The sequence below is a fragment of the Lampris incognitus genome, chromosome 2, assembly GCF_029633865.1.
Source record: "Lampris incognitus isolate fLamInc1 chromosome 2, fLamInc1.hap2, whole genome shotgun sequence".
Classification (NCBI taxonomy): Eukaryota; Metazoa; Chordata; class Actinopteri; order Lampriformes; family Lampridae; genus Lampris; species Lampris incognitus.
The window spans coordinates 135,021,592-135,034,066 of NC_079212.1; positions in this window are offsets into that span (position 1 = coordinate 135,021,592).

Sequence of the window (12,475 nt, forward strand, 5' to 3'; positions counted from 1 at the left end):
TTCAGTTCATCTTTTTTTCCAAGAGCTGGCTTTTAATGTGTTTTGCAAAGATTTAACTGTGTGGATGGCACGGTGGCGCAGTGGTTAGCTCGGCTGCCTCACAGCAAGAGGGTCCTGGGTTCGAGTCCCGGAGTTTTCCCAACCTTGGGGGTCATCCCGGGTCGTCCTCTGTGTGGAGTTTGCATGTTCTTTGCATGTCTGTGTGGGTTTCCTCCGGGGGCTCCGGTTTCCTCCCACAGTCCAAAGACATGTAGGTCAGGTGAATCGGCCATACTAAATTGTCCCTAGGTGTGTGTGTGTGTGTGTGTGTGTGTGGGCCCTGTGATGGCCTGATGGCGGTGGCCTGTACGAGGTGTCTCCCTCCCTGCCGCCCAACGACTGCTGGGACAGGCTCCAGCATCCCGTGACCGTGAGTATGGCTAAGCGGTTTGGATAATGGATGGATGTGGGGATTCACCCACCTGGAAGCGAAACGACAATGAAATCTACCCCACCGTGGTAAAATGAGAGATACTAGAAAATGTTGGGGAGATTTAAGGAAAGCATTTGAAAGCTGATTTTACGTCATCTACCTCTCCATGATTGGCAGCCTGTCTACCCAAACTGTTATTCCAGCTCCCATTCTGGAAATTAAAGCAAGTTCAAACCAGAATGGCTATTTTCAAACAGTGCCTTGCACAGTCCTGCTGTGCACGTGGTGACATTTGCAGCAGCTGTGCCTGTTGGGACGGGACCGGGCGACATCTCTGGGGTTGGTGGTGGGTGGGTGGGGGGGCTTTTGTATTCATATTTAGCTTGTAGTCATCGAGTACTGTACAGACCGCTGCTGTAGTGCTTGAAGGTGTTTGCTGAAGAGTAGCAGTGTGAGCCTGGAGATAGAGAGCTTCATTGACAACAACGAGGCGCTGTCTCCTCCACTCCCCTGTTTAACCCGTCTCCTCCGCTCAACCCGTCGTTTACAACGGCACCAAGGGCACAGGGGCCCAGATGTTTGTCTCCTGCTCTCACCAGCTGTGCCAGCCTCCGATACACAGCCTAATCAACTCTGGACTGGGACGGGAAACACATTAGAACACACTGACACCATCCACACACACACACACACACACCCTGCAGACGGCAACAGTGAGCTTTTGTTCAAAGTAGCCTTGAAAAAAAAAGTGAGCACAAAGTGGCATGCAAGTGCTGATGTATGCAGCCGTGCATGGTAAGGAACTGCAATAGTGCATGTACGCAAACACATAAGGACAAATAGATGCTTGCTCATGGTTGTGCACATACACACATGTGCACAAGCAGACAAAAACAAACAAAACACAACTATGTGCGTGCACAGGAATACACACGTGCACACACACACACACACACAATTGCGCTTGCACACACGCATAGACTCGCTCACAAAAACGCATGCACACACACGCACACACACATTTCTACAGTACAGAAGAGTTATTTGTGGGTGACGGGATCTTAACAATTCTCAGAATAATGCAGGTTTGTTTGGATGACTGCGCCATCAGCGCTCCTATTGTTGCTTTTGACACAGCTGAGTCAATCGGTACAGATCCACCAACCTTTCATTGTACGGATTTTTTTTCTTTTTGCCCATTTACTTTATCTATATAACAATAATTTGTTTTGTCACTCAAACACAGCAGCGCCATTGTCCCAACGCCAATAACGATTTTGACAACAAATGTGGGGGAAAAAAAACAAAAAAAGAGATAGATAACTGTAGTGCCAAATAATGACAAATCCATTTACAATAACAGTTGACTGTCTGCTATTGTCATAGGCCCTCCGTTGTCTCCTCTCTCCTCTCTGTCTCTCTCTCTCTCTGGATGACATGGCTTGCGGTTGTAGCTCAACCATAGCAAAGGCTGTCACAAGAAGGAGCAGCGGCGCGCCGAAAGTTCTCCAAAGCTCCCCGTCTCCGCTGAGACACGGCTTCGCAGCATCGGAAGAGACAGCGGGGGGGGGGCTGCGGAAATAATGTCTGCCAATGGAACGATGTAACGCTAGATTCACCCTGTCAGGCAATAAGTTTGATTATGGTCCTCATTTGAAATGCTGGATTTTTTTTTTTACCCCCACAGTCCTCCCTGTTTTCTGCCCCCCCTCCCCTCCCATCTGCCCCCAACCCAACACACACACACACACACACACACACACACACACACACACACACACACACACACACACACATCAAAGGCCGTATTGCAATCACTCGGGCTGGTTATTGGGGAAACCTGAGCTCTTTTCTTCTTCTGCAGTGGTTTGTTTCGTGCTAACCACATTAGCGGAGATCATGAGTTGAGATTTTTCTCCATTGACAAGATGTGACATCTGTGTGCCATCGTGTTGGTGGGGGGGGGGGCCATGAATTGCCGGCGAACAAACGTCACAACCCTGCAGAGAAGACATAAAAGCATGTTGTGTTTTTTCAGCGTGAGCTGGGCTAACACCTTGGTTGTGTTAGAGAAATGCCGGTAAATTTGGTATCTATCTGCTTGCCTTCTATTCTGTTGGTTTCTGTTATATTTTATTCTATTTGTAGGTCAGCCTCTAATGGGAGATATGTGAGTGTTGTTTGGGTTCCAGTTGAGTGCATAATGATAATGACGTGCTTGTTGTTGACAGCAGCAGTACCTTTATGAGCCTCCTCTAACCAGAATCAAGACCTGGAGGGAGGGAGAGAGAGAGCGAGAGAGATGGAAAGTCATGCAAACAAAAACAGGTTGAAAGTTTAACAAAGAGATGGAGGCAGAAATAGGAGAGAAAAAATAAAAAGATCAGGAAGTCAATTTCTCAGTAGGTAGAACAGACAGAACTGCTGCTTTATGTCTATGCATATGAATTGGTTTGCAGAGAAAAGAGACGGAGAGAATGAACGAGAGAGGGAGAGAGAGAGTGAGATAGAGGGGGGCTAGAGAGAGCGAGGGGGAGGGGGGGAAGAGAGAGAGAAAGTGTGGGGGGGAGAGAGCGAGGAGGGGGGAGCGAGAGGTAAGCAGTGTAAGGAGGCCATGTTTATTATTTAATAAAGCCTCTCTTGTAACCTCGGCATGTTGTGCAATCGCTCAGGCTCTCCTTCAACTCCGCGGCGTGCCACTTCAAATTAGTGGCTTGTGGAGAGGGCCTGCCCTATCTTAGCAAAATGCATTAGCACGCCACTCAGGACTCATACAGCCTAGGGTTAAACACAAATGATATCATTTCTGTCATCCAATCAAATCACGCTGACCCCCTGACCCCGGGAGATGAGTCAAATGCATAATGAAATATGACACGGCACAAGAGCTCTGATTCTAATCGTGTGTGACACGCGATCGGATGAGGAAGACCTCTTGACCTTGACTGACGATGGAGACTTGCGTTGGGAATGCGACGCACCAGGGAAGGAATGGAAGGAGAGGCATAGAGGAGTGTGTGTGTGTGTGTGTGTGTGTGCGTGTGCGTGTGTGTGTATATGTGTGTGTGTGTGCAATAAAAAAGTTGGTTTTCCTCATCAGGAGGTTCGTTCGTTTTCAGCTCGGTGTACACAGTAAAAGAGACCATCTGTGCCACCACACACACACACACACACACACACACACACACACACACACACACACACACACACACACACACACACACACATTCCAACTCTGCCTCCAACTTCCTGGTTGTCTGTCATATTTCTCCTCCTCATTGCCAAATCAGTAATTGATGTGGAGCTGTCATGTTCTGTACTTGTACAGTAAAGAGTAAGGGTCAACCGATATGGCTTTTTCAGAGCCGATGCCAATACCAGTTAGTTGTCAAGGAGACCAATAACCGATATTTGGCAGTGATGTACATTTGCACATTTGCAGTAAAAATTAAGATCTTGGTGTCAAAATTTTGAATAACACAAACTCCCAACACGAACAGTTGAAATGCCTTTAAGCATATATTTAATTAAAAGAGAACTTTTCAACATTATCTTAAAACAAATAGTACAGGGAGCTGCGAACAGTTAAAAAAACATTGTTGGCCTATTAATTTTTTGCTAGTCAGCTGACTAAATTATGGATCAACAAATGAACTTGTTGATGTTCACTATTGCATTCAAGTTAGCTCTACGAGACTCAGCATTAAGTTATTATGACTATCAGCTACCTAGCTACCTAAAATTGAAAGAGTCTCTGTATGTATGTATGTATGCATGTATGTGTTAGGGTTTCCACATTCCATGTGGAGAAATAAGGGATGCCCCCCAGCTCCCCGTCCACCCACCCCAAGTCCTACAGTCTCCCCCTCGTGATTTAATGATTTTTTGGGGGAACCTAATACGCTGATACACATGGTTTAAAGTGCTTTATTGCAAGACAAAAGATGCCTTAGCAAGGAGGAAGTGAGGGCAGGCAGCTATGAAGAGTGGAAAGGCAGTTGGTGCTGATGACTTACCGGTGAAGGCATGGAGGTGTTTAGGAGAGATGGCAGTAGGGTTTTTAACTGGATTGTTTAACACAATCTTGGAAAGTGAGAGGATGCCTGAGGAGTTGAGAAGAAGCATACTGGTACCGAGTTTCAAGAATTAAGGGCGAGATGCAGAACTGCAGCAACTACAGAGGTATGAAGTTGATCAGCCACAGCATGAAGATATGGGAAAGAGTAATAGAATCTAGGTTAAGATGAGAGGTGACTATTAGCTAGCAGCAGTATGGTTTCATGCCACGAAAGAGCACCACAGATGCGATGTTTGCTTTGAGAATGTTGATTGTGAAGTATAGAGAAGGCCAGAAGGAGTTATATTGTGGATTTAGAGAAAGCATACAGTGGTAAGGTGTGCAGTCGGAATGACAGATGGGTTCAAGGTGGAGGTGGGATTGCATCAAGGATCGGCTCTGAGCCCTTTCTTCTTTGCAATGGTGATGGACAGGTTGACGGACGAGATCAGGCAGGAGTCTCCATGGACGATGATGTTTGCAGATGACATTGTGATCTGTAGCAAGAGTAGGGTGCAGGTTGAGGAGAGCCTGGAGAGGTGGAGGTATGCACTGGAGAGAAGAGGAATGAAAGTCAGTAGGAGCAAGACGGAATACCTATGCTTCTATGCTTGAATGAGAGGGAGGACAGTGGAATGGTGAGGATAAAAGGAGAAGAGGTTGTGAAGGTTAATGAGTTTAAATACTTGGGGTCAGCTGTTCAAAGTAACAGGGAGTGTGGAGCAGAGGTGAAGAAGAGAGTGCAGGCAGGGTGGAGTGGGTGAAGAAGACTGTCTGGAGTGATTTGTGACAGAAGGGTACCAGTAAGAGTTAAAGGGAAGGTTTACAAGATGGTTGTGAGACCAGCTATGTTGTATGGTTTGGAGACAGTGGAACTGACTAAAAGACAGGCGGCAGAGTTGAAGATGATAAGATTTTCATTGGGAGTGACAAGGAAGGACAGGATTAGGAATGAGTATATTAGAGGGACAGCTTAGGTTGGACAGTTTGGAGACAAAGCAAGAGAGGCAAGATTGAGATGGTTTGGACATGTGTGGAGGAGAGATGCTGGGTATATTGGGTGAAGGATGCTGAATATGGAGCTGCCAGGGAAGAGGAAAAGAGGAAGGCCAAAGACGAGGTTTATGGATGTGGTGAGAGAGCACGTGCAGGTGGATGGTGTGACAGAGGAAGATGCAGAGGAACAGGAAGTGATGGAAATGGATGATCTGCTGCAGCGACCCCTAACGGGAGCAGCCGAAAGTAGTAGTAGTAGTAGTAGTGGTAAATTGCAAGACAAAAGAACAAAAGCAGTTAGAATTACAAGTGTAAGAAAAATATTTGTATTATACTGTGGTTTGACATGAACAAGACTGAAACATCCCAAACATAACATTGTGTCCATCCCCGAACAAATGGAAACCATCAGTAACTGCAAGCGACTGATGGTGTTATTCTTAACTGTACAAGGAACCACCAAGTTAGGTGTAATGGCAATGATGACGGCATGACGCTGACGTACAGTCTCACACAGCATGCACAGCTTGTCAGTCTGTAGCTCATCACAGAAATTAAACTTGTCCACTCTGCTTGTATAACTGGTTTGATTTTACCTCATGTTATGTCTTTATGCACGCTCAATAATTCAGGTAAGAAAATCAAGGAAAGTTGACTCAGTTCATCTGGACACAACAGTTATTGAGAGAAACGTTTCATCACTCATCTGAGTGACCTCTTTAGTCTCAACTGACTGCAGGTGTCCCCACCCTTATAAACAATACAGTGGCTTAACGACCGAAACCAATGACCAGTTTCATATGCAAATTGCCGTGACCATTAGCTAGAGTTACAATGGCCTTGCGTACTGTTCACAGAGGATTGGGGAATGTTTGCAATCACAGCATTGTAAGATTGTGACGGATGTCATCTTAGCCCCCACCCCCGATTTAGGGATGGTCGTTCCCTCTTCACATAGATGGCCTCTGACTCCCCGTTCAAACCAGTGTCCCTCCCTATCAAGGATCTGCAAATCCTCATCTTTGAAAGAGTGGCCACTGGCCTGTAGATGGGTGTAGACTGTGGAGTCCAGGCCTGACATGCTCTTCTGTGTTGTGCCATCCTCTTGGCCAGCATCTGTTTGGTTTCCCCGATGTACAAGTCATGGCAATCCTCTGTGACTAGCACACATGGCTGCTCCAGTCTGCAAATTAGTGATGTAAGAGTCACCAATGAGTCGTTCGAAATGAGCGACTCTTTCAAGGAATTGTCACTCTCGGGAGTGACTCGTTCACTGACTCGCTCCTCCCACTAGCTAGTGTAAACTGTGAATATGAACAAGACAACCTGTCACTATTGTACAACTCTTATATTAACTAAATTTGTGGGAATATATCCAATTAATTACTGTATTACCCTAGCCCAGTGATAAAAAGCAATCACTTTGGGGCTTGTTTAAACCCAATACATGCTCTCCCAGCCCGGAGCTGAACTCGGGCTGCTGGAATCACTCACTGACAAGTTGTATGCTGCAGTCAGTAACCGGGTCCATGTACATTCCGGCAGTTCGTGAACATACATGGACCGTAACCATCCATGAATTTTAAATTGTCCCTTTTATTTTACTCAATTCTGATTGATCAGTCACGAAATTCCACAGTGTAATTTCAGACTGTTGCTATCAATGCCATAATCAATGCCATTCTGAGGTGGGACTGACGGCTCTTCACGTCTTTTAATGCTTCAGTGCGTGTCGGTCAGCCGGTCTCGTTTGTTATTGCTGGAGTTCACCGCTCCACTCTGCTAACTTTAGTCTGTAAGTGACAGTGTAGGAAGTATTCACAGTATACTTCATGTTTGTCTCGCAAAGGTAATTATTTAGTCATTAAATAAAAAAAATTAAAAAATGCTTGCAACACCCCCCGAGAAATGAGTCGTTTCACTATCAGAATTTGATCCATTTGGTCCGATAACATTTGGAAAGTCTAGACGAGTTGCTCGATTTAATTATTTTATCCTATTCAAGGGCTAAACCCGAAGTAAGTGGGCTTGGCCAGCGCCGGTGAAAGTGTCTGGTGCACGTGCTTTATAGGAGCTGGGTCCGGTGGGGGATTCCCCAGGCGGTGGGTGACTGACTCGGTGACTCAAGTGACTTGAAAACCTGATTCTCTTTAGTGAGTGACTCATACAAACTAAAAAAGAGTCCAATCTCCCATCACTACTGCAAAAGCGTTCCTCTGTGCTTGTCTGTGGCACAGTAGCCTTCAATGTTGATAGGCTATTACTTGCGATGTGTAACCAATCAGAGAGTACTGTGGGCGGGGCATTGCTCGAGACCACAGAGTGGTGACTACAGACTGAGACGGCTGCATCGGAGCCAACATAGCACATTTTTAAATTAAATTAATTTATTGATTTTATCGGCAATTGGATAAAAAAATAATGATTCCCATAATCATAAAACTGCTGAATGTTGGATCCGATAATTGGCCGGGCCGATATCGGTCGACCCGTAGTAAAGAGCAGTGGTTAGGATTGTGAAAACAGTTTCAAGATTTTGCTTCCTAGCAGGAGCCTGCCTTTGACCCTGCATATTTGATCCGGACTTCACCTCTCTCTGCCTCTCTCTCTGTCTCCCCCCCCCACCCCCCACCCCATTCATTCATCGTAGAAACACAGAGAGGACAGCAGTTCATCCTGCTCCGTCCTCCAAACCCCTCCACCATTTTCCAAATAGCAACAGAGTGATGGATAAATAATGCAGCCCGGTCTGTTTTGGAAAGAGATGAGATGGGCCAAGGCTGGGGTTGTCGGGTGGGGGTGGAGGTTGCAGGTAGAGTAAGGAGAACAGGGACCGGGGCTGTAGGCTCTCTGAGAGACAGGGTGGGCAAGGGGGAGGGCATCTGAGAGAGAAGGAGAGGAGTAGAGGTGTAGGATGGCTGTAACCAGATCTTCAAAAACCCACCAACCCAGTCTCCATGTCCTCTTGTTCAGAGGGCTTTGTGGCAGGCTGATATCCCTGACATGAGCACAGAAACACAGATGATGGTTTTAATTAAGTCCCTTGGTTAGGACAGAGAGAGATGGACGGTTGGGAAAGATATGAGAGAGAGAAAGAGAAAGAGAAAGAGAGAGAGAGAGAGAGAGAGAGAGAGAGAGAGAGAGAGAGAGAGAGAGAGAGAGAGAGAGAGAGAGAGAGAGAGAGAGGTGTCGTAGACGAATACAACAGATATACAGGAAGAGAGGTTTCGCGAAGCTGCCTCTTTCTCAGATTAAGCCTTTAAAAAGTATGTGATGTTTGTAGAGCAACGAGTGCTGTGCGGACCTCGCTGCATGCAGCATCATTCATACAAAACACAGTCTAGTCTTCCTTTAGGAGATGCGTGGTAAATTAGAATGGAAATAGATGATGCTCTTAACCCCCCCTCCCTCCCCAAAGAAAAATCCCATGTTTTTCTTACACACCAGACCGTGTGGAAGTGAGAGATAACTGGGCCTGACTTTGTCTCCCTGTGCAGAGGGGAGATGGGAGAGGGTGCAGGAATGAGGGCATGTGTGTGTGTGTGTGTGTGTGTGTGGAGCAGGGTGATTGTAGTGAATAGTGTGTGGGGGAGTTTAAGCATAAATCACATTGTGACAAAGCTCTCCAATAGGCAGATAAGTGCACATTAGAGGTAAGGCAGATCTGTCATCGTCTCAGTCGTCAGTCCCGCCTTTTCCCCCTGAAACAAACACTGACTTGAGAAAGACTCGAGAAGCTCCACAACATCGTGCTGGTGCAGAGTACATGAAATTGTCTTGAACATGCTTCTGTTGCCATTGTCTGACGTCTGACATGGCTATTTTTACCCAAAAAGCAAAGGTGGCAATGTCCGCGTGTATGCCTGAAAAATAGTATGCTCACATGCATAATGTTGTTAATCGTCATATTGTTATAGTGGTTTGTTTGCAGATGAATTCTGAAAATTTTTGATGGCAGAAAATTGCTTCTCATGTTGTTAAATGGCCTATAATGATCATGAATGACTAGACTTGCTAGCACTTTGGCTAACGGGTCAGACCCTTTAGTTGACTGGTTGGCACAGTCGCCCATTGTGTGGGCGACCCGGGTTTGCTTCCTGGCTGCCCCCTGAATTCACTACATTGGTGTCAGAAGAGGGATGGTGAGACCGCGAGACCATCGGAAGTGCACGCTCCCAGAGGCGTGAGGGAGCTGGTATGCTGAAGTGTGGGGACGCAATTCCCGAAGGAGAGGGGTAGTGTAACGATCACGAATGACTAGTAGTCCGTTGGCTAATGGGTCGAACCCTTTAGTTGACTGGTTAGCGCAGTCGCCCATGGTGCGGGCGACCCGGGTTCACATCCTGGCTGCCCCCTGAATCTCCTACAGACCAAACACATACTACCTGGGTTATGTCCGGTATTCAGTCCTTTGGTAAATGTATTCCCTTTAAAGATTCATAATGACTGTCTAGTAACTAAGTGGATATGCAGGTAATGAACCATTTACCACAGTCAATATCAGCTGTGCAGGCAAAGAGAGAGAAAAAGATCCATGCCAAAAAAAGACAAGCTGGAGAGCTTCCCAATCAATGTTATTTTCTCTCCGAGTCCCAGACCAACTGTCTGTTCATCTGCTTCTTCTAAATGAAAGGTGTGGAGGAATGTTACATGGTGGGTCTAAAGACATGTCTCTTAATTAAAACACCACAGCTTGAGTTCCGCTTACTCCACCGTTTGAGTGCATACACCAAATTGGAAATAACATCTCCTCTTGTGTGTGGTATTGATCAAGGTAGAAAAAGGTTGTTACTGCTTAGAAGAAGAAGAGAAAACACTGTGAAGCAGACAGTCTAGTGGTCTTGAATACAAGGTAAAGTACCGCTGATATAAGATACAGGAAGAGGATAGCAGGTCTTTTGTTTAAAAGGCCAATGCCATACTAGGACATCCACCCAGTCCTTACGATCCATCAGGCATATGGCCTTTGTTTGGATTTTACTTTTAAAAGGGGGAAAGAGTATACATTAGCCATATGTACATTTGGCTCCGAACATGCAATCCCATTCTGAGTAGAAGGGTATGAATAATTTATCTTGCAACAATCCAACTGGGAACGTCCTTGGTATTTACATTTTATCATCAAGGGCACTGCATGAACCTTCACAGCAATCTAGCACATGACAGATCTTCAGCCCCCCTCCTTTGCTCAACCAGTGAGGTTTGATGGACCTAGCAAAATGTTTCCTTTGAGAATATATATATACACATTCATACACACACACACACACACACACACACACACACACACACACACACACACACACACAGTCAATTTTGTTTGTATAGCTCATTATCACAAATTACAAATTTGCCTCAAGGGGCTTTACAGCAATACAACATCCTGTCCTTAGACCCTCGTATCGGATAAGGAACAACTCCCTAAAAGAGCCCCTTTAACAGGGAGGAAAAATAGGAAGAAACCTCAGGGAAAGCAACAGAGCAGGGATCTCTCTCCCAAGACGGACAATGTGCAATGGATGTTGTGTTTACAAAATTTACACAATACAACATTGAAAGAGGATAACAGAATCATAATGGAATTATAAAATATATGTAGAATATGTATACAGTAACGTATTGAGATGTGAAATCTCAGTGACCGTGTGAATTTGGAGGACTTAATGAGACAAATGGTTGATTGAAATTTAAGATTATGAATTGAGGCATAAACAGCGATTAAGTCAGATCCTTCGGAGGTTCGTTGAGCTCTGCAAGTCAGCGACCACTTCAATTCTAAATAAAGGAGAAATTCCTGCACAAATACACAAAAGTCGTTCATAAATCTAAGTGAATGGTTTGTTGAACTTACAATAGGTGCAATACGATGACACAATAGCTAAATTAAATAAATGAGAAATGAAAAAAAATACATGATGAGAATGAATGGATAAAGCAACTGAATGGGGGAGTAAATGAATCGAGAACTTATTGATGAATGAATAGCAATATCTCACAACAGGAATATGAGACCAATCATATTAGCATGACACCCACGTGATAACAAATCAATCACAAACTGGCAACAGCAGTTCTCAGCTAAACCTGCATAGCCACAGCTAGTGAACATTACTGGCTTAGGTCTAATACTACGGCTTTCAATGAAAGAGCAGAATGATGAGCAGACAGCATAAAGGACATGATAAACCTACTCTACAAGAATATAGTTAGCACTACAATACATATATACCGTACTTCCTGGGCTGCAAGTCGCACTCAGCAAAAACGTGTTGCTATGAGGAAAAAACATAGTCACTTCTGTGTATAAGTCGCATTTATATGGTAGCGCAGTAGTTTCAGTTGAGTCACAAGATTAAACAGCACCATCTAGTGGTGTCAGTTGAAATGCGGTGTATTTGTCCGACAGAATTATCTTGTATAAGTCGCTTTGGAATATAAGTTGCAGGACCAACCATACGAGTAAAAAAAAATCAGCGATTTATAGTCCAGGAAATACGGTATAGTAGGGGTGTCATAAAACGTCAATGTATTGAATATCATCCAGCAAGTTGTATTGAGAAACTCTTGATGCAATGATACAGAAAAAAGACAGTAAAACTTAATTTTCAATGTCTTGTTTTTCTACTCATTTGGTTTTGTGATACATTTGGCAGCCAAACAGAGGCGACATCGCAGTCTTCCGACACCTTCACAACTCCTAAATTGCAGGGTTTGCCTTAACTGGCCAACAGCTGGTTTTGTTAATATTAAAAACTAAAACGGACTGCTTGACATGGGGCAAAATGTAACCTAGATGCCCAATATGTTTTAATAGATCATTGCATTACATAAGGATTTGCTGCTATGCATACTATGATGTGTGATTATTATTATCAATATTATAGGCAATTTAAAACAAGCTAATAAGCTGGTCCAGTATTTTCATATGAAATTTGCATATGAAATACATATCGATGATCATTGATAAGTATAGTACACAGTAGCTATATGCTTGAAGTGTATTATATATA